Source organism: Gossypium arboreum, chromosome 7, assembly GCF_025698485.1.
Source record: "Gossypium arboreum isolate Shixiya-1 chromosome 7, ASM2569848v2, whole genome shotgun sequence".
Classification (NCBI taxonomy): Eukaryota; Viridiplantae; Streptophyta; class Magnoliopsida; order Malvales; family Malvaceae; genus Gossypium; species Gossypium arboreum.
Genome location: NC_069076.1, coordinates 66,126,043 through 66,150,306, shown reverse-complemented (window position 1 = coordinate 66,150,306; position 24,264 = coordinate 66,126,043). Strand labels below are relative to the sequence as shown.

Below are 24,264 nucleotides of genomic sequence, written 5' to 3'. Positions count from 1 at the left end.
ACTAAATTGTAAAAGTTTAGGGCCAAAGTGCAAATTGGCTAAATTATGTGTTTGTGGATAATATTGTTTGAATTGGTGATTAAATAGATTAATTTTGAATACATATAGATCCTGAAAGAAAGAAATCAGATCTAGATCGGGGGAAATCAAAAGTTGTCAAATAATCGATCCAGTCCATCTATTCAGACTACGAGGTAAGTTTATACGCAAATAAATGTCTTTAAATTGAATTATATATGTGTATTATGATTGAACTGCTATGAATGTTGAACGAGCAACTATGAGCAAGAATAGATAGAGTTACGATATTCGAAAATCTCGTATGAACCTTAGGAATAGCATAGGATACAAATGTCATAACATTAGGATCATCGAGACGAGATTACATGTAAGACCATGTTTGGGACATTGGCATTGTATTAAGATTATGTGTAAGACCATGTCTGGGACATTGGCATCATTATACGATTACGTGTAAGACCATGTCTAAAACATTGGCATCGTTAATCGATTACATGTAAGACCCTTTCTAGGACAGTGGCATCGATATGTGATAACATGTAAGACCATATCTGGGATATGGCATTGTACGAGCTTATTTGATTTCTGAGTATCCTTAACAATTTCAAATGGTTCAACGGGCAAAGCCAAGTCGAGAAAGATTATATGAAAGAGTTAAGTGACTCAGGTACGTATGAGATTCATATGAGTATTGAAAAGAGAAGTAATTGATGAACTTACATGTGAATGTGAATAAGTATTCATTGAGAAAGGTTTGTGAAACTTGTATGTGGTTAGTTATTCTTAGCATATTTGAATTGATATACAAATTTTCATATGATGGTTTAATTGTATATAGCTTATTAAGCTTTTGAAGGTTACTTTATGTGTTCTTTCCCTGTTTTATAGATTATCGGAGCTAGCTCGGACATCGGGGATCATCAGGAACCATCATCACACTATCGACTACTTTTTGGTACTTTTGAAGTTTTGTATATATGGTATATGGCATGTATAGGCTAATGGGATAATGATATGTTTTGAGGTATGATATAGCCATGAGATTTGGCTTACTTTTGATGTAAATGTTGGTGGGGATTTGGCCATTTAAGTTGGCTTAAGTTATGTGTTTGATAAGTTATTTATGTGATGTATATAATGTCCTAAGTGTTGGCTTGTTTGGAATGGTTTTATGGATGCTCTTTTGGATAGTTATATGTTATGGTGTCATTGCTTGGAAGTTGGTATATTTTGGTATGATTTGAGGATGATGAATTGATAAGTTTGGGAAGCATAATTTGGTTGATAAAAAGGTAGGAAAATTCATTTAGGAGTTATATGAGTTTGATGATTGTGGCATGTTGATTTGGTATGTTTTGAATATTGAATTTAGTAGTTGAATTGATTGATGATAGATGGCATGAAATGTGTGCGAATTGGCATGTTTTGGTTGCCTTTATATATGTTAAAATACCATTTTGATGGCTAGAAAGGGTGGCAAACTGGCTTTGTAAATGGCCTATTTTTATCCACACGAGCAGAGACATGGGCGTATGTCTCAGCCATGTGCAACATGTTACACGGCCGTGTGTCCCTCGGGGTACCCTTTCGAATTAAGGTAGTATACCCTACAGGTTTGACATGACCTAGACTCACGGGCGTGCCTACTGGCTGTGTATGAGGCACACGGGCTGGCACATGGGCGTGTGGCCAAGTCAGTAACCCTCCAGTTTTCCCACGGCCATGGCACACGGGCGTGTCCTTGGTCATGTGGTGAAGTCAGTATTATGCCTTGTTTTCACACGGCTTGTGACACCGGCATGTCTGGTGATCGTGTGAGGCACATGGCCTATTCACACGGGCGTGTAACCCTTAAATGTATGAAAATTTTCTAAGTTTCCTAAAGTTTGCAAATGTTATCAGTTTAGTCCCGAAGCACTTCTAAGCATGTTTTAAGGTCTCATAAAACCTTATAAGGGACATTGTGATAATGTTTGATTGATAATTATATGATAATGAATTTGTGAATGATTTATGTTGTGATTGATTGGTAATGCCTCGTAACCTTATTCCGGCATTGGATATGGGTTAGGGGTGTTACAACAAAGTTTATTGCTAACGCTGAAGAAAGGTAAGTATGACGAATCAAGGAGAATTGACAAGAATGTATATATATAAATAGAGTGCATAGTTATAAAGAAATATGGCTAACAAAGCAGTGTTCACCCAAAAGCCCATTAGGATGTATAAAGTGGGTGGACTCTGAAAGGAAAATAAGTGTATAGGGATTCCATGTCAGATAACTATGAGTAGGGAAATAAGCTTATGGCTATGTAATATGATTCTTAGGATATGAGTCCACGCCATAGTACACATTGTAACCAATGTGGTCCCATACTAGTTAATTTGCGATGTAAGCTGGTTGGAAACTGATTAAGCGTGAACTAGAAGGGTTAAAGGCTAAAGGAATAACCAGATGAGTTTTTTAGAAGTGGCTGATTTTGGATAAGAAAATTTAGCATTGATGTGACGTTTCCCAAGTTCCCATAAGAACTTGAGTTAAGTTAAAAGGACACTCAAGCTAAGTTAAGGGAGAGTTATCTTCTTTCTTAAGAACTAATGCTAAAAGTAGATGGAAACATTTCTATTAGATGAGTCTAAAACCCCAATTTTTGTTAGTGATTTTCTTCCCATCAAGATACGTTTCATGACTTTGCTGGTCAAGGGAACACAGATATGTAAATATGCTTGGAAAGAAAAAAATAGGGCTTAGTGATATGCCTAGGTTTTAAAGTGATGATAAAGGTTTGAATGGCTGCTGGGGGTAGATCAGGGTTTTTTTCTTTGAATATATGCTTAGGTTTTCGAAAGTTTTAGACACCTTTTGGAGAAATTTAAACCATTGGGTGAGAAAATGGGACTTTGGGCTACTGCTTTGTGGTCTCTGATTAATGCTCTGATGACAGGCAGTAGTGGACCTGATGGTGATGACTAGGGTTTAGAGTCATTGATACTTTGTTTGTGACTAAATGAAAAGAAATTAGCCCCTAAAAATAGTGAGGTGGATATTTTATAAATTGTAAGTGGAAAATAGAAAGAAAAAAACTAATTTGGTAGCTAGCTTGGAATTTCGTAAGCTCATAAACTTATAGTGACCAAAATGTAAATGGAACTGAACATGAATGTCTAAATTTCAAAGTTTTTTGGTGCTTAAAGTGAAAAATTTTGTTAGGGTAAACTACAAAAATAGTTACTTTTATTTACCTCAGGTTATATTTTAGTCACTTATGTTTGAAATGTTACGTTTTAGTCACTTACGTTATATTTTTGTTACAAAGTGGTCATTCTGCCATTAAGCTCCATTACCTCCCTAACGGTAATCCTACGTGGCAATCTAAATAGATTTGAAATGACAACTTGGATGTCCAATTGGGATTAAAATAATATTTTAATTAATTAATTAAATTTTGGGGAAAGGTAAAAAGGAGTAGACTTTCTCTCAAATTAATCTCTTTCGATTCCTAATCCAAATCCAAAGAAAATATTCCCACCTTTCCTCACCATCACATTCTTCCCACACAAATTCCCCCAAATCAATCAAATTCACTCGTTCCATATCTCCAATCTATCTCTCCCTTTTCTCTTTTGTATTGTTTTATTCACTTTCTACACCAAACATCTTTCGTTTCTAACATAACTAAATCATTGTCGGGGAAAATGATATCCTGGCGGTAACCGGGTGCAGAGAACCTAGTCTCCTCTAAAAATTATAATGCTTGGAATTTTGCTAATTATCGTTTGTTAGAAGAGATTCATCTTCCCTCACTTGACTGTTCAACTCCAATCCGACTATCTCCCTACCCTACTTGTTCTACTTCTCTTAGGTTTCTCTTTTCTCCATTTTTCTTCATTACTTATGAACTTTAAAATGGCATGGAATTCAATACTAGTTGTAAACCTCATGTTAGATTAGATCATCTTTCAAGTGGGCAAAAGTTCGAAGGAAGGATTTTTCTAACATTGTTGTACTCAAAGAAATGATTTTTTTTTAGAACTTTTGTAGTCTTGTTTCCAGTTTGTTATTTGTTTAGCATTATATTTTACTATTATGTTTAGCAATGGACTAAATGGTTGGCAATCTACCAAGGCCCCTAGTTTCTCCTTCAAGTTAGGCTATGTTGAATTTCTTACTATTCTTGAAACCTGCTCATTGACCTTTCTAAATGCTTCTGCAGTTTTGAATTCATTAAATCATTTGGGAATTCAAATAGGATTGGTTTATCAAATTATTCTTTCTCTTTTGCTTTCTAAGTCATTCATTTACCACTGTCTCATATCGATCATCATCTAACTCTGACTTAATTTTATTATTTTCTACAAGTAAGCAATTCTTTGGTTCGATATGGATGCTCGATGGCCTGGCAAAGGGTGTGACATACTAAGGTAATCCACTAGGAATTTTGGTTGCTTATGATGAATATGGACTTATTTGTCATTGTTTTTGGAAAACTACCTTTTAAATGAGATTTATTTAGAAACATCTCAAAGACGCTTAACTCATTTGCTGTGGTGCAAAACAAATAGCTTTTGCTATTATGACTTTTCCTAATCAAAAGATCTTCTAATGTTGTGTAGTTGCTGAATTTAATTATCCCTTTTGTTGTGTTCAGTATATTTTAGAGGATTACCTTAGTATACCTATATTAAATGTGTTATTAAAAAAATAAATAGCTGAAATATGTGGGGGCTTTTTACTATTAGTTCCTATGAATTTAGTTCATGTAGTTTAATATGGTTATGTTTAGTTTTTATATTTTTACAATTTTTGAAATTTGCTTTTCCAAGTGGCTTGAATATCCATTTCTTCTTATATACAATGAGCTTAGTTCTATTTGTTGGCTATCCCGAAGTTCCCATGTGGCAATCTTTGCATCCTTATGCTATCGATACATCACAAGAATCGTTGTTTTCATGGCTTTCGACACCAAAGGAGATGTCTACCTTATTATTGTAATTTAATCAAAAAATACAACTTTTTTGAGCTCTTTTGAGTTTTTTTCCCTTATAATTGTTTCATTTTCCATGGTAAAACAAACAATTTTGGTTTCAGTTTTTTTATTGGTGATTCCAAGCCATTGTTGCAGCTTTTGCTACGGACCAGAATGGTTACGATGTCACTTTTATCACTCATTTGACACATCAGGTGCTCCTTTTTTCTCATTCCAAGTCCTACTTACCAATTAATTAAAAGTTGCACTTTTATTTTGTTTTTTTATTTATTTTGGTTGTAAAATTAGCAAAAGCAATAACCTTTGATTTACTTTCTTGTAAAATCTAAGTTCACATTTGGCAGAAAAGAATGAAATTTTTGTTCCAATTTATTTTCCACCTATTCTTCTAGTAATGGTACTAAGACAAGTTTAGTTCGGTTACTTCCTTTTCATTTACATGTTATATATTTTTCTGTGAATTCATATTATTATTTTGTCAGGTTTACTAATATTAGAATTTTCGAAACAAAAAAAGATTATTGCAAAAGAACAAAGAAAAAAATGATGTTTGGTAGTTGAAAGGCTATTCGGTGATGATTGATAAACCTCAAAAGTAACATATTTTTAATCCCATGCTTGTCACATTTTTGGATCATTTATCATAAGATTTAGTGAATCTGATGCTCCTAATCCTTTAATTTCATGTTTTATATCTAGATGAGCATATGAAAGGGAAAAGTGCGAGAAAAAGGCCAAAAACGGACAAAATAGGTTTATTCCAGTGCTGTACACGACCCAGACACTTCCACACGGGTAATCCACAAGCCCGTGTTAGACACACGGTCAGACCACACACCCGTGTATAATGGCCGTGCCAACTTAAAACCATATCAGAATTGTACACGGCTTGAGCACTACACGGGCGTGCCACACGGCTGTGTCCCTATCAAGACCTATTTTAATTCTACTCGGAAAAAGCTAATTTTAGGATATTTTGGGCATTCCAAAGTCTATTTAAACACAAGAGAAGAGGATCAAAGGGGACACAGAGAGGAGAAGGCAGGGAATACTCGAAGACAGCCAACGGAATCAGCTCAGAAGCAGGATCTATTTCAAACTGATGATCCCTATTCAATTTCCTAAGAAGTTCTTTGGGTTTCTTTATGTTTTGCTGTTTTCCCAATTTTGAGATGTTTTTCCTAATTATTACGAACTAAACTCCCTAAATACCTAAGGGAGATGAAACCTAAGACAGATCTTATTACTATTTGAATCATATGATAAATACTTGTTCTTATTCTTAATTATGAGTTATAATCCTTGCTTTAATATTCCAGGATATTAATTTAGGTTTTGATGTGCTTATTTAGTGGAGCAAAAGTCTATGTTTAAGAGTAGATCTTCCATAATTAAGCAGAGTTGCATGCAATCCTAGAGATAAGATGACATAAATCAGTTGGATTAGATTCAAATCTAATAAGGGAGTCCATAAATCGAGTTAATACGACAATAGGGGTTTTAATTAGAAAGAGATTTCGATTAATCAACCTAGAGTCAGTTGTTTTTAGTCTCGAGAGAGATATTAACATAAGCTAGGGATTCCTACGAATTAAGTCAAGTGAATAAATCGTCTAATTCAAAGTAATAAGTGAAGTCTAGATGGATTCTTCGGTATTGTCTTTTCTATCAGTTTTCCAAAAGTATTTTCCAACTTCAATCTCTGTCATGTTCTTAGTTAATTAGATAGTTAATCTTAGTTTAAAAACATCTCTTTAATTCTAAGGCTAGATAATAAAAAGATAGTAATTACTAGTACTTTTAGTCCTTGTGGATACAATATTTTCGTAACTATACTACTGTTCGATAGGTGCGCTTGCCTTAGTCAAATTTTTAGTTAGTTTAGTGACCATCAAGTTTTTGGCACCGTTGCCGGGGGCTAAGATATTAGGAACACTTAATTTTTATTACTTCAACCATTTTTATTTTTATTGCAATTTAATTTTTTTATTTTAATTACTATTTTTTCTTTTATTTGCTTTCGGCAAGTTTTAATAGTTTATGACTAGAAGAAACCCGTCAGGATCTCTACTTTTTGACAGCAAATTTGAAAGCACAGCTCATAGAAATCATAAAGAGATAAGGCGAAGTCTACGATATATAGAGGAAAAGCACGAGGACGATACCAATAACACCAAGGAGATGGCTGAAAATCAAAATAATCCGCTACCTACTGTGGTTGCCACAAATCTAGTGAATCAGAATCCTGCTCCTCGTACTATGTATGACTATGCTAAACCCAATTTAATAGATGCTGAATCGAGTATAGTTAGACCTACTATTGCTGCAAATAATTTTCAACTGAAGCCTAACACGATTCAAATGATACAACAGTTTGTTCAATTTGATGGTTTGCAGGGCAAGGATCCAAACACTCATTTAGCAAATTTTCTGGAATTTTACGACACCTTTAAGATCAATGGCATTTATGACGATGCCATTCGCCTTCGGTTATTTCCCTTTTCATTAGGGAATAAGGCTAAATAATGGTTGAACTCATTACCACGAGGGTTAATCACTACTTGGGAACAAATGACCGAAAAATTTTTGCTTAAATATTTTTCGCCAACTAAAAAGGCGAAGTTGAGGAATAATATTTCTTCTTTTGTGCAGATGGATTTAGAAACACTTTATGATTCATGGGACAGATACAAGGATTTACTGAGAATGTGCCCTCACCATGGGTTACCTCTTTGGCTACAGGTTCAAACTTTCCACAATGATTTGAATCCCTCAACTAGACAAATGATCAACGTAGCTGGTGGTGGAACCATCAATAATAAGACACCTGAAGAGGCTTATGAGTTCATAGAAGAGATGTCACTGAATAATTATCAGTGGCGAGTCATGAGGACAAAACCGAAAAAAGTAGTCGACATTTTTAACGTCGACTCGGTTACTATGCTTTCAAATCAGGTAGAACTTTTGAGTAGAAAGATTGATGATTTATTTGGTTCTACGCAGGTACATCCAGTAATGCAGTGCGATGCAAGTGGAGGTGGAACGAACAATTCGAAATACCTACCCTACGGTCCAATATGGAGAACGAGCAAATAAATTATATGGGTAATAATCCTCGACCTCAAAATAATCCTTACAGTAACACTTACAACGCAGGGTGGAGGAACCACCCAAATTTCTCATGGGGAGGCCAAGGGAATCAAAGACCACCACCCCCTCCAGGCTTCCAACAACAACCTTAACAGCAAGAGAAAAAGCCAAACCTTGAAGAGCTTTGTCATTTCAGTAGGGGAAACTCATTTTCAAAACACTGAAACAGCACTTAAAAATCAACAAGCATCGATTCAAGGGCTAAAGAATCAAATAGGACAGTTGGCTAAGATGATTTCAGAAAGACCACCAAGGAGTCTGCCTAGTTACACCGTACCCAATCCAAAAGAGCCTGTGAAAGCAGTTACACTAAGGAGTGGGAAAGTATTAGCTGAATCTAAAAAGAAGCTGCCACAAGAAGCTGATAGAAAAGAGGATGAGGAGGTAAAACCTGAAATAAGTGAAAAACCAGTGCTGAGGGAATATAAACCACCAATCTCGTATTCAGTAAAGTTGAAGAAAGACCGCATGGAAGCACAATTCGGTAAATTTCTTGAACTTTTTAAATAGTTGCATATTAACTTACCTTTTGTTGAAGTTATCTCGCAGATGCCTACATATGCAAAATTTTTGAATGAGCTTCTAACAAATAAAAGGAAATTTGAAGAGTTTTCTACAGTAGAACTCAACGAGGAGTGCTCGGCCATACTTCAAAATAAACTACCAACCAAACTAAAAGATCCAGGAAGTTTTACTATTCCCTGCTTAATTGGTAGTTTAAATGTTGAAAAGGCACTAGCTGATTTAGGCACTAGCATTAATTTGATGCCTTACAAAATGTTCAAGCAACTTGGCCTTGGGGAACCAAAACCTACTAAGATGAGTATTCAACTAGTTGATAGATATGTTAAATATCCTAGGGGAATTATTGAAGATGTACTCCTAAAAGTAGATAAATTCATATTCCCTGTTGATTTTGTTGTGCTTGACATGGATAAGGATGTTGAGGTGCCTTTAATTTTAGGTCACCCATTTTTAGCCACTGCTAGGGCTGTTATTAATGTGGGTGACGGTAAACTTGTGCTTAAGGTAGGTGACGAAGACATTATTTTTAAAATTTATGATGCCATAAGATTTTCTAGAGAACAAGATGACTCATGTTATTTTATTGATTCTATTGATCATGCTACTCAAGATTCTATATAGGAAATTATTCATAAGGACATGTTGGAACTGTGCCTTGCCCAATGAGAGGAGGAAAATGATGATGATTCTGCGTTAGGTAAGGCAAAAGTCGAATTAAATTCTAATGAGTCTTCACTGAGATAGAAGAGCTATGAGGTTATTGAGGTAAACAAGGAATTAAAATTAAAACCCTCTGTTGAAGAACCTCTTAAATTGGAATTGAAGCAATTACCAAATCACCAAGAATATGCATTTCTTGGAAATAACTCCACATTACTAGTAATTATTGCTTCAGATTTACAGTTAACCAAAAAGGACTAGTTACTTCAAGTGTTGAAGGAGCATAAAAGAGCTATAGCTTGGAAAATTTTTGACATAAGATGGATCAGTCCTTCTTTCTGCACACATAAAATTTTAATGGAAGATGAATATAAACCTTGCGTGCAAACTCAAAGACGACTGAATCCTAACATAAAAGAAGTCATAAAAGCTGAGGTAATTAAACTTCTAGATGCAGGAATTATTTATCCTATTTCTGACAGTTCTTAGGTAAGTCCTATAACGGTTGTCACTAAGAAAAGAGGCATGACTATTGTGGCTAATGAGAAGAATGAATTGATCCCAACGTGAACAGTCACAGGATGAAGAGTTTGCATTGACTATAGGAAATTGAACGATGCCACAAGAAAATATCAATTTCCCTTACCATTCATTGATCAGATGTCGGAAAGATTATCTGGGCATATGTATTGTTGCTTCCTAAATGGACTCTCTGGTTACTTCCAAATCCCAATAGCTCCTGAGGACCAAGAGAAAACTATATTTACATGTTCGTACGGTATGTTTGATTATCGAATGCCTTTTGGATTATGTAATACCCTTGCTACTTTCCAGCGATGCATGTTGGACATTTTTGATGAACCCGTAGAAGACATTATAGAGGTATTTATGAATGAATTCTCGGTATTTGATAACTCCTTCCATCTTTTCCTTAAAAATTTAAAACGAGTTCTAATAAGATGTGAGGAAACGAACCTTGTACTGAATTGGGAAAAATGTCACTTCATGGTTCGTGAAGGGATTGTGTTAGGCCACAAAATTTCTAGCAAGGGGATCGAGGTTGACAAAGCAAAAGTTGAAACTATTGAAAGATTGCCTCCCCCTAGTTCAGTTAAGGCTATTCAAAGTTTTTTAGGTCATGCTGGATTTTATAGAAGATTTATCAAGGATTTTTCTACAATAGCTAAACCTTTAACGAATTTACTAGAAAAAGATGTGTCTTTCAATTTCAATTAGGAATGTTTAGAAGCATTTAATACTCTTAAGGATAAATTAATTAATGCTCCAATTGTAGTTGCACCTGATTGGAATTTACCCTTTGAACTAATGTGTGATGCAAGTGATTTTGCAGTAGGTATGGTTCTTGGACAGCTAAAAGACAAACATTTTCAACCGATCTATTATGCTAGTAAGACATTGACAGCCGCACAAGAAAATTAGACAACGACTGAGAAAGAATTGTTGGCTGTGGTTTTTGCATTTGATAAATTTAGACCATATTTAATATTATCTAAAGTTGTTGTTTACACTGACCATTCAGCTCTTCGATACCTCCTTACTAAAACAGATGCAAAGCCTCAACTAGTAAGATGGATATTATTGTTGCAGGAGTTCAATTTAGAAATTCAAGATAAGAAGGGAGCGGAGAATCTTGCAGCAGATCATCTATCTAGATTAGAAAACCCACATTTTAAGGAGCTTGATGAACATGAGATAAATCACTCGTTCCTTGAAGAACAACTTTTTGCTATATCTGACTCCGAGGAACCCTAGTTTGCAGACATTACGAATTATTTAGCTGCAATGTTACACCAAAAGGGTTGACATATCAGCAAAAGAAGCGATTCTTTACTGATGTTAAAAACTACTTTTGGGAGGATCCTTTTCTTTTCCGTATATGTGCAGATCAAGTCATCAGAAGATGCGTTACAAAGTCAGAAGCAATTAATATTTTGGAACAGTGCCACTCAGGACCGACTGGATGACATTACAGTGGGACTAGGACCACACATAAAGTACTCGAATCAGGTTTTTATTGGCCCACACTATTTAAGGATGCCAACAGGTATGTTACTTCTTGTGATAAATGCCAAAGAACAGGTAATATCTCTAAACATAACGAAATGCCTCAAACGTACATGCTTTCATGTGAAATATTTTATGTATGGAGTATTGATTTTATGGGACCATTCCCTAACTCATTTGGAATAAATACATCTTAATAGTCGTTGATTATATGTCCAAATGGGTGGAAGGCCAAGCTTTACCTACCAATGATGTTAGAATGGTGGTGAGGTTCCTTAAGAAGCTTTTCTCTCGATTTGGAACACCTAGAGCAATTATCAGTGATAGGGGTACTCATTTCTGCAATGCTCAATTTGATAAAACCCCTAAGAAATATGGAATTTACCACAAAACAGCTACCCCTTACCATCCTCAAACTAGTGGACAAGTCGGAGTCGCAAACTGAGAGCTTAAACGTATCCTAGAAAAGACTGTAAAGTCAAATAGAAAGGATTGGGTAATGAAAGTAGATGATACTTTATGGGCCTATAGAACTGCTTTCTAGGACCCCATAGGAAAATCTCCTTACAGACTTGTTTATGAGAAAAGTTGTCATTTACCATTTGAACTAGAACATAAAGCATTTTGGGCTATAAAATTCCTAAACTTTGATCCCAAACTCGCAGGTGAGAAGAGATTGATGCAGCTGAACGAGTTAGATGAATGGCAAGCTAATGCGTATGAGAACTCGCGATTATATAAGGAAGCAACGAAGCACTGCCATGATGCTTGTTTAAAGTAACACAAGCAATTTGAAGCTGGAGATCTTGTCCTACTATACAACTCAAGGCTTAAATTGTTTCCTGGGAAGCTAAAATCACGATGGTCAGGTCCTTTCATAGTCCAAACCATTTTTCCATATGGCACAGTAGAGGTAAGCCATCCAACCCAAGGTACTTTCAAGGTAAACAGACATCATCTTAAACCTTATAACGGTGAGGATTTTAAAGATAATGGAGAGGAACTACGGCTCTGTGAACCTGCCTAAATATAGGACAAGGTAAATTCGAGCTTAGACTTTAAATAAGCATTCCTCGGGAGGCAACCCGAGCACTAACTCCACTAAATAAGTTTATTTTTCTTTCATTCTTTTTTCATAGTTTAAATGCAGGTATTTTTGACACATACGGCCTAACACACGGGCATGTCCTAGGCCGTGTGCTCACCACGGGTTGGAAACATGAGCATGCTTTGAGCCGTGAAAACTATTACAACCTTCATATTGATATTCGACAGTGGCGAACACGGCTTGGACACACGGGCGTGTCCATGGCCATGTTAAAATAGGACAAACATTTTCCTGAGATAGGATGACACACGGGCTGCGATAATGAGCCACGGTCGTGCGATATGGCCGTGCAAACCACACGGCTATTGGACACGGGCGTGTCTCAGACCGTGGTCAAACTGCACTTAAATTTTCCAACAATTGGCAGAGGCACGGAATGCGACAAATCACCACGGCCGTGCGATGCGGCCGTGTAACCCACACGGTCATGAAACACGGTGTGCCTGAGGCCGTGTGGGAACCTGAGCACACACTTTGAAAATTTTTAAATCAGAATGGAAAGCGGGCATATCCCACGGCCATGCTCAAAAGCCGTGGACAATTCTGATTACAGAACACGGGCGTAGGATAAGTAAATGAGAGAGCACACAGCCGTATGATGCGGCCATGTGTTCCACATGGCCTGGACACACGAGTATGTCCACAGGCCGTGGACGATATTGACTTAAAATTTCACAAAAAACACAGGCTAAGAGTGAGACACATGGGCATAGGCCACGACCGTGTGGTCAAAAAAGGGGCCTGCACAATCGTGGCCCCCTTTTTATTTAAAACCCTAACCCTAATTTCCCCCCATTCCTATTTAAACTCCACTATTAACCCATCACACCCTCTTTCACTATTTATCTTTCCTACTCCAGCCACCATCTTCCGACGAGCCACAGGCAACCAACACCCCCACTCCCATTTCCGTCCTCTTTCTTCCTTTCCCTTTCTCCCTCTTTGCTCACCCCCACAGCCCATGACCCCCTCTCTTCCCTTGCTCACACAACCACCCATCCTCTAAACCAGACTCCCACCATTTAGCAACAATAAACCACCGCGACCACCACTGACCACCACTATCGGTTTCCTCTTTTGCACCTCTAATTCCTTTACATTATTTTACTTTTGAGTCCATTTATTTTACTTTGTTTTTCTTTTCCTTTTATTTTTATTTTTATTTTAATTTCATGTTCTAAAAGACTTATATTAGTATATTTTGAATTTCATGTTTATATGGCTGTTTCTTTATGAGTAACCATAACAATCCCTTCGATATAACTCCCTAAAACATTACTGGTGATATCGCAGTTTCAAAAGGTTCAGTCGATTGGTGCTACTCAGGAATATACAAACAATCCTATGGGGAAAGATAATCCATGACTGCCATGTCCTACTTGACCACGACCATAGCCACCACGACACCGACCACCACGACAACCTCTTCGCTTGGCACTGTGATTGTGGAACCCAACCTCTACCACCACCTTCACCTCTGCCTAGTTCCACATGCATATTAGTTCCAATGTCTATAAACCCGCTTTCGCTACTCCAAGGACTACATCCAAATTCAGGGCAGTTTCACTTCTCCCCCTCTTTTATGATATTATGCTTATATTGTTATTATCTATCTTTGTACATTGAGTACAATGTACATCTTAAGTGTGGGGAGGTTATGATATTATGATTATTAGAAAATCTCTGAATTATATCTTGTTCTCAAATAATTTTCTCATATTACTATTAGAATGAATTTTGATTGATTTATGATTTTTATTGATATGTTTTGAATTAAAACATAGGCAATTATGCATTGATTATTTAAACTTGAGGACAATAGAGAATCAAGCATGATAAGTTGCAATTTTGAGAATTAAAATTGCTAGGTTGTTTCCCTGAATCTAGGTAATATCTTAAAGTTTTGAATTTATAGGATTGACATCAAATCCCCATAATTTTTGTGAGATTTTGAGCCATTTATAGCATATATATTTCTTTCTCACTTTTATTGATGGTTATGAGTGAGTCAATGTTGATTTGTTATTCTAGAACTTGATTCGATTATACATGTCGAGACCACACCTTTGATTTGATATACTGAGATGATAAAGGCACTTAGGTTTTAACCCACTTACCCCATAAAAAGCCTTCCAACATAATTGACCCTTAGTGAACCCCTTTGAGCCTTAATCATTGTTTCTTGATTTTCCCCTTAATGATAACCCACAACTTAACCCTTTTTGACTCGTTAAGAATTTCTCCCTTTTTATTGACTCTATTTTTATCAAGATTTGATTTGATTAATTACCTAACTATGTTCGTCCATTTCAGTTGCTGAATTATTCCTTATTATATACTTTCCATTATTATTATTATTCTTAAAAAAATGTATATTTATATTCATATAATTACATATTGTTATAAATAGCTTGGATAAGTTAAAGTTATTATTTTGAGAAAAAGCTCATTGCATTAGTTTTGGATAGTTTTAATTCTGGCACTTGTTTGTAATTCAGTAATTAGCTTTATTTTTCTAAGTTTGGTAATTTATTAAATTAATCTTGATTCTAACCCTCTTTTTCATCCTTTATCCACACCTTTAACCCAAGCCCCATTACAACCCTATTAAAGACCTCTTGATTTGTGTATCATCTCATTTATAGTGATGGAGATTTGATTTTCATACAAGCATATGGTAATAACTTTTCATGTTTGACTATTGAGTGCTTAATTATTGAACCTTAAACACTTTGAGTGATTTGAGTGAATCCTCAGTGAAAATGTCAACCCTTGTCGATTTGGAATTAAAGGTAATCACTTGGATAAAGGGGATACCTATGATCTTATGATTAAAATGCTCAACTTGGATCGTTTGAAACTTTAATGTTCTTTCAGTTGAGCTCTCAATGTATGATTACTTGTGGATTACTTCGTAATAGTTTTTAAGAGAATTATAAGTTGAGAAGAATTTATTTTAATTGTGAGAGGAGGATTTTGCTTGAGGATAAGCAAATGCTTAAGTGTGGGGATATTTGATAAACCTCAAAAGTAACATATTTTTAATCCCATGCTTGGCATATTTTCAGATGATTTATCATAACATTTAATGAATTTGATGCTCCTAATCCTTTAATTTCATGTTTTATATCTAGATGAGCATAGGAAAGCGAAAAGTGTGAGAAAAAGGCCAAAAATGGACAAAATAGGTTTATTTCAGTGCTGCACACGGCCTAGACACTTCCACACGGGATATTTACACGTCCGTGTTAGACACACGGTTAGACCACATGCCCGTGTGTAATGGCCGTGTCGACTTAAAACCATATCGAAATTGCATACGACTTGAGCACCACCACACGGGCGTACCACACGGCCGTGTCCCTGTTGAGACCTATTTTCATTCTACTTGGGAAAGGCTAATTTTGGGCTTTCCAAAGTCTATTTAAACACAAGAGAAGAGGATCAAAGGGGACATGGAGAGGAGAAGGCAGGGAATACTTGAAGACAGCCAACGGAATCAGCTCGGAAGCAGGATCTACTTTAACCTGAAGATCTCCACTCAATTTCCTTATAAGTTCTTTGGGTTTCTTTATGTTTTGTTGTTTTCCCAATTTTGAGATGTTTTTCCTAATTGTTATAAACTAAACTCCCTAAATACCTAAGGGAGATGAAACCTAAGACATATCTTATTACTATTTGAATCATATGATAAATACTTGTTTTTATTCTTAATTATGAGTTTTAATCCTTGCTTTAATATTCCAGGATATTAATTTAGGTATTGATGTGCTTATTTAGTGGAGCAAAAGTCCCTGTTTAAGAGTAGATCTTCCATAATTAAGCGGAGTTGCATGTAATCCTAGAGATAGGACGACATAAATCTATCAAATTAGAGTCTAATCTAATAAGGGAGTCCATAAATCGAGTTAATGCGACAATAGGGGTTTTAATTAGAAAGAGATTTCGATTAATCAACCAAGAGTTAGTTGTTTTTAGTCTCGAGAGAGATATTAACATAAGCTAAGGATTCATACGAATTAAGTCAAGTGAATAAATCGTCTAATTCAGAAGTAATAAGTGAAGTTTAGGCAGATTCTTCCTTGGGTATTATTTTCTCCATCGGTTTTCCAAAAGTATTTTCCAAATTTAATCTCTGTCGTGTTCTTAGTTAATTAGATAGTTAATCTTAGTTTAAAAACATCCCTTTAATTCTTAGGCTAGATAATAAAAAGATAGTAATTACTAGTACTTTTAGTCCTTATGGATACGATATTTCCGGTCTCACCATAATACTACTGTTCGATAGGTGCGCTTGCCTTAGTCGAATTTTTAGTTAGTTTAGCAACCATCAATGATCCATGCTTAGAGGTTGTTTTTATTGGGATAAATTTATTTGTTTTGGTATTTCTTTTGGACGAAAAAGAAGAAAAATATTAAGTTAAACTTGTTTTGCTTGATAATTTTATCTGTCATCTCATCGAGTGTTGATCTTTTTGATCTATAATGTTTACCACTTTACTCCCTTTAGAGTATGTGAAGTGAGAATTAAAAACAATGTTTGAAGCTACATCGATTAGTTAGATATTCTAACTTTTGTACCTCTAAAAGTTCGAAAGCATTTATTATATTGCAGTTAAAGCAATTTTGTGTAACTTGTACCTATAATCAAGTGAAACCACTTATTTTCTTTTCTTAACTATTTGATTCCTTTGATGCAATCATTTGATAGCATTAACCATTTGATGAAGTTGCCTTTTGATAGTCCTTGAAAATGTTTTTATCTCTAAATAGGAAATGGAGTGAAGAGAATTGGAAACAATAATTTATTTCAGAAGTTTTTATCTCTAAATAGGAAATGGAGTGAAGAGAACTGGAAACAATAATTTATTTCAGAAGTTTTTATCTCTAGATAGGAAATGTTTTTAATCATTTCTCAAGTAGCTAAGACTACAAAAGTTTATTCCAAATAATCATTTCAATAGTTTAACATTTCAAAAAAACATATTGTTTACAGACCCTAAACTAAGACAAAATGTATTGTCCTATCTATTGTTATCATGGTACAACGCCCGTACGGGTTGGGTCGTGTGGTCACACACACCCCGTGTGGCTTGTGACATGCCCGTATCCTTAACCTGTGTAACTCTCTGTTTGTGAGTCAGCAAAATAATTTGAACCACACGGCCAGGCCACACACCCGTGTGCTAGGCCGTGTCCTCCACACGGCTGAGACACATGGCCGTGTCTCTGCCCGTGTGACTAACACTTAGGCTATTTTCCAAGCCTTTTTGTTGGTTTAATCCTTCACATGCTTAAACACTTCATAGACACATACTATAAATTCAATTTTATGGTTTCATATCCGTTATTAAAACTCAAAATAATATTCGTATGATTACATACATATGAATCACATACTCGTATAATATCTAGTCTAAACACACCCATTCATATTCTTTGGCTTTACCATTTTAACCACTCTCTATACTCTTACACCATGTTCAATAACATACCATTTACTCTCAATGAAAATAGCAAGCATACATATCATGATATAATCTAATCATAGTAATCAAGCCAAATCATATAACCATTTCAGAGGGTAATATCACATAACTTGGATAATTAGGCTTACAAGTTATAACCATCATAAGCCAAATCTCATGGCTATATACAATGTACTAATATAAGCCAACATCTTAGCCAAAACATAAGAGAACATATCAATAATTAAGTCCTTAGACATACCATTCACTTGAAGACATTAAGATTTATCAATACTCTAAAGGTGGTAGCTTGATAGTGTGTTGCTGCCTCTGACGATCTCCAACCCTAAGCTAACCTATCAACATAACGAAATGGAAAAAAGGGAGTAAGCTTTATAGCTTATTAAGTCCATATGAAAATAATAAGCAATTTCATCAATATGTTCTCATGGTAACACAATTGAAATTGCACACAATTGCACTATTTGCTCAAATTCCAGTCAAGCTGTCTATTCAAGTCATAGTCACTAAATTATTAATATATTGAGATACGCAACTCCAAATTAAGATCTGTTAATTTTTTCATAAAACTGCACTCACATATCTTCTTATAATAAAATTTTCATAATTTTTGGATTAGCCAATAAGTACAGTTTATTCTTTAAAGACTCCCTTGTTCTACTGTTTGACAGCTTCTACCTTTCCTTATTGAAGATTTATTATCTCTTAGTACAGGATTCGAATGATGTTCTCATCTATTTCTCTTGAAATTATACTCATTAAAATTTTAGTCATATAAATTCTAACCCATAATTATTTTTGTACAATTTTTAGTGATTTTCCAAATTTGAGTCAGGGGAGTCCGAAAGCACTTTGACTCTGTCTCACAAAAGTTCAAATATCTCATAATATGAAACTCTTTTTCTTGCATCGTTTCTTCTATGTGAAACTAGATTCAATAAGATTTAATCTCATTTCTTATTCAATCTCTAATTCAATTTCCAAAATTTTTGGTGGATTTTAAAAGTCACACAACTGCTGCTGTCCAACACTGTTTTAGTGCAATATTATGACGACTATCATAGGATGACATAATAACATGATCACCAAGATTATTCATCATTCAAGCATTCTAGCTCATTAATCAAATATTCATATATATATATATATATATATATATACATGAATATACCTTTTCATCATATATCATCTTGTAACAAAGCATTACTCATGAGTATAACATACGTACCTATACATATCCGTAGCATATCGAATAACTTTACCTTCATTACCATGCCCATCTTGGGACTTTCATCGCATCATTCATTATAATACCTGTTGAACACTAGGAATACTATTGGATACACAGAAACTTGCACATAAGTGCCACATAAACATTTGTTGCCAAAGCTACGTTATGACATGTTACACATCCATAATGAACTCGGACCTATCAACAAGCTCTGATGTTACATGTATCGCATCCATTATGAACTCGGACCACTCAACGAGCTCGGATGCCACATATATCACGAACTTGGACCACTCAACAAGTTCGTATTCTCACATATATCACGAACTCGAACCGCTCAACAAGCTCAGATTTCTTAATTCCTAGTGACATGTCACTTGTATCCTAAACTATTCCTAAGGTTCAAACAGGATTTTCCTCATTGCACATAGCATCTTCATCATACTTGTTCGTATCGTCGTGGATAACGATCGTAATATCATACATGCTTACAAATTCACCATTCTCATATTCATGAAATAATCATAGCATTGTTCATAATAACATTTAGGCATTTGTCACATAATACAATCATCATACCAACTATATAAATATTCACCACATAATATTAACACATGAATTTAAGTTCAAGCATAAACAATGATATTATTGCATTATTATTGACATACGAACTTACCTCAAAAGCGAGCACGGCTATTTATTCCGATTTAGTCCATAATCTCATTCTTTTGCAATCCATGCCCGAATCTCATGTTCCTTGATCTATAATATCACATTTAGCTTACTAATTATCACATTATTCATATGGGTCCAAAAATTATACTTTTATAAATTTGCATTTTGACCCCTAAATTTTCACATATTTATACTTTTACCCCAATACTTGTAAAATGATTTCATTCAATTTATTTGTACTTTAAGCCTAGCCGAATCATTTTCATAATTATAGAAGTCCCCAATTTCCACTAAAACACACTGTTATGACAAATTTTATAACTTTTACAATCTAGTCCTTTTAAGCATTTTCACCAAAAATCACTTAGCAAAAGTCGTTTATTTGACATCCAACATTCATTTTCTACCATTATACATAAAAACACATGCATATCACTCATGGGTAAATTTTTAAACATGAACCCTAGCTCAAAATAATGGTAGAAATAGATAGATCTTATTACGAGGATTTCAAAAACGTAAAAATCATTAAAAACCGGGCTAGAACGGACTTACAATCAAGCTTGGAAGCTTGAAAAACCCTAGCTATGTCTTCTTCATGCAAGTTTTGACCATGGGGTAGAAGATGGACAAAAATTGGCTTTTAATTTTGTTTTTAATTCTTTTTAATTACTGAAAAACCAAAATGCTCCTAACTTCAAAATATTCTATTTCACCTATTTCATTTCCATTTTTGTCCAAAAAATTAACCAATGCCCTAATTACCATTTAAGGACCTCAAATTTAAATTTTCAAATCAATTTGTCACCTCTAACATGTAGAACTCAACTTTTGCACTTTTTACAAGTTAGTCCTTTTAACTAAATTGAGTGCCTAAACGTCAAAATTTTCGAACGAAATTTTAGCAAAATCATCCCATGAAATTTTAGACCATAAAAATGTAATAAAAATAAATATTATTGTGTCAGATTTGTGGTCCTGAAACCACTGTTCCTACTAGGCACTAATTCGGGATGTTACACTTGAAGTGTTATCCATTGAAGTGGTTTGGTTCAAAATTTGCAGGCTTGATGATTGGTTTGTCATTTGGTTTCCCACAACAATCCCTTTGCAAGTCCTTGTATTATGGCCTGGTTTTCCACATTTGGTGTAGTTATCTTGCTGTCTTGTCTTGCTTAGTTTTGTTCCACTTTTTCTTTCTTCATCAACTTCCTTCCTCCTTGTTTGTTTGGGTATTCCTAGAGGCCTTCTAATCATGGGAGGAAGAATGGGTTCAATGTCCCTCACATGTTCCCATTGTATAGGACCTATACAAAAAAATTTAAAGATGTCAAACACATTGTACAATGAAGTAAATGTCATAAAGGTTTAGGGTTTTAGCGCTATTACCTTTTACAGGGTTAATCAAGTGGCTATAAATATTCAACTGGGTAGTGATAGAATAGCATGTATTAGCATAAGCTTCAGGGCTCACACCAAGTAGTTTCTTGCAAGAAATAACATGCTTACATGGAATTCTTGACAAGTCCCATTTTCTACATGAATAGGAGTAGTTAACAAGGTCAACAACTTGTTTGTTGCCTAATCCACAATCTACCTCATACTTATTCTCATTTCCAGCATATACTTGCCATACACTACAAACAAAGTAACATTTTAAAGTTAAAACTTTTGCATCCAAGTAACAAAATTCAGCTAAGTAAAAAAAAAAGTTAACTGAACTTACTTATTGGACTAACTAACAACTTTAGACAACTTTTGTATCCTTGGACATAAAGGTCTACTATGCTTTTCAACAACCTCCCTCATGGAAGCCAACCTAGTCATGAATTTGCTTCTAATTATTTCCAACATCATTATTATAGGTTTATCTCTAGATTCTAAAATGACCTGCAAGGAGAGAAAGTCCTTAAATAACTCCAACAACAATTATATAACATGAAATGATAAACAATCAGATTAAAAAATAAATTTTAACCTTGTTGAAACATTCATTGTTGTTGTACAGTAGCATATCAAACTTGCATCTGGTTGAGAGTTGGGCTCTTGACCAAGTCATTGGATCCTTATTACACAGCCAAGCCTTAGCAGATTCTGACAGTGACCTCATTTCAAACATTACTTATTCAAATTGTCTTGGAAAAGTTACTTTAGCAACTTTTCAGTAAGTAAGATGCATCGTTTGGCATCTAAATCCTTCCATGTTTTTGAAATTGTTGTAAAGATGTCTGGCACAGTTTCTTGCTTTAGCATTAGGGTTAGGCTCTGCGAAATAGTTAAACAACATGATAAACAACAGTTTTTATATAAACAATGTAGGGAACAATACAATTTGAGCTACCTTTTGTTTGTCAGACATGAAGCATAAATTGTAGGAGTTGTTGATCTCCAAATCCCTTTGCAATAGCTTGAGGAACCAAAACCATGACTATTTATTTTCACTCTCAACTGCAGCAAAGGCCACTAGATATATACAATCATTGGCGTCAACCCCAATAATAGTAAGCAAATGTCTTGCATAATATCCCTTCACCCAACACTCATCTAACCCTATAATTCTCCTACAACTAGTTAACCAAACTGATTTGCATGCTTTAATACATATATAAAGCCTCTAAAATAGGCTACAATCTAATTTACAAATGGTTGTTGTACCAGGGCCCTCATACATCTAGTCCGAGACACTATTATTTCAAAATACACCCTAATATCATTCTATAAAGATGTTAAGAAATAATTGGGATCAACTTGAAATTTGTGTAAATAGTTTCTAGCTATCTACTTTGAAGTAATATTCCTATTTCTCATTAATTTGCCACACTTATGGTGGTTGACTAAGGTCTTAATTTGCCAACTTCCATCCATTGGATCCTTGGGACTTAATTTGGATGCCCACAATGTCCATGGAGAACCAGGTACATATATTGTTTTCACCCTAAGTTTGTCATTCCTTGTTAGTTTGGTTACCACCCTATTTATCCTCACATACTGTCTGATTGCATCTTTTAAAATGTCTTTATTTGGGAAAACCAAACCTTTTACCAATATAGGTTTCCTCATATCAGTTTGAAGATTGAACAGTGGGTACTTTTCTTTTCCATCTTCAACAGAATCCAATTCATTTTTTAAATCCTTATTACTGTTACTATCAAAATCATCTCCTAAACCCTAAAAATTTAAACCTAGTAAGTGGTCTAACTTTTTCTGTATCATTTCACCTACTACTACGACCTTTGGTTCATCTACATTATCACCATCACACTCAAAAGAGTTAGAATAAGAAGCATCTGACTCATAGGCTTTATATGAACTATCATCTGAGTTAGATGCTTCTCCTCCAAAATCTCCCCCTAAAGTATTTTGTTCAACATCAAACCCTAAACTAGAAAAGGAGAATGAAACAGTATATTAGTACCAACAAATTAATCCACAACAATTCAGACCTGAAAACAACATTATGTCAACTCCAGTTCAAATTTAAACAATACCACTAACGAATTCATGAACATTTTAGGACATTCAGATAGCAATCAATATTCACGTTTGGATAATATTAAAATATACGATCTAGACATCAAAACAATAACCATTATTCACATTTTGACAAACATAAATATGTGCATTAAGAGACATTATGACAGCACCTATAAATTACATTTGGCCAACATAAATATGCACATTAAGAGATATTTTGACAGCAACTATAAATTACATTAAGACCGTATAAATGTAGAAATAATGCAACAAACAACATTGGTAGTAGCTCTATGGTCAGTAATGTTAACATAATTACACACAATCAAGCTGGAAAATTTCAAGTATAAGGGATATACGAGCAACATATAAAATGATACAACTTAGGACATTTAATCAAAATTTTCACCATTTATTTCCTCGAAGAACAACCAGTCCTTACCAAGTTCATTTGAACCTTACCTTACAATCATAGAGATCGCACATTAACAAGGAAAAGTCTTATGCAATGTATTACAAGTTATATATCATTAAACATAACTTATGTAGTAGGAAAAACACATCGAGTACGTCAGTCTAAAAGTTATGAACACAAAATTCTATCATAGTGATAAACTAAAAGAATATTACTAGAAGACAAGTTTTAAAATCATTCGTAAGTAATTAAACAATTAAAGGCCCTAAGTTTGATATCACTTAAATTAAATCCGTAAAAAAAAATTATCACATTTGTTAACAAATCAACCTATCAACTTTAAGCCAAAGTAGGAAAATTTAACCCAAAAAAATGGTGAATTGGTCTCTGTCAAAGCTAGATAAAATCTACCAAATCTAAAACCTAAACTAACTCACACAAATCTGCTTCCCATGTCAGTGACCAGACCAAGTATACCATCCTTTGATCTTGTCCAACTTTTA

At 34.7% G+C, this 24,264-nt stretch overlaps 1 non-coding gene across 1 annotated transcript; it reads right to left on the bottom strand.

The window, feature by feature from the left end:
• Positions 1–7,628: 7,628 nt before the first annotated feature.
• LOC128295868 (small nucleolar RNA R71) lies at positions 7,629–7,735 on the bottom strand. Its single transcript, XR_008286417.1, has one exon. It is a non-coding gene; the product is annotated as a small nucleolar RNA R71 (small nucleolar RNA).
• Positions 7,736–24,264: the final 16,529 nt, after the last annotated feature.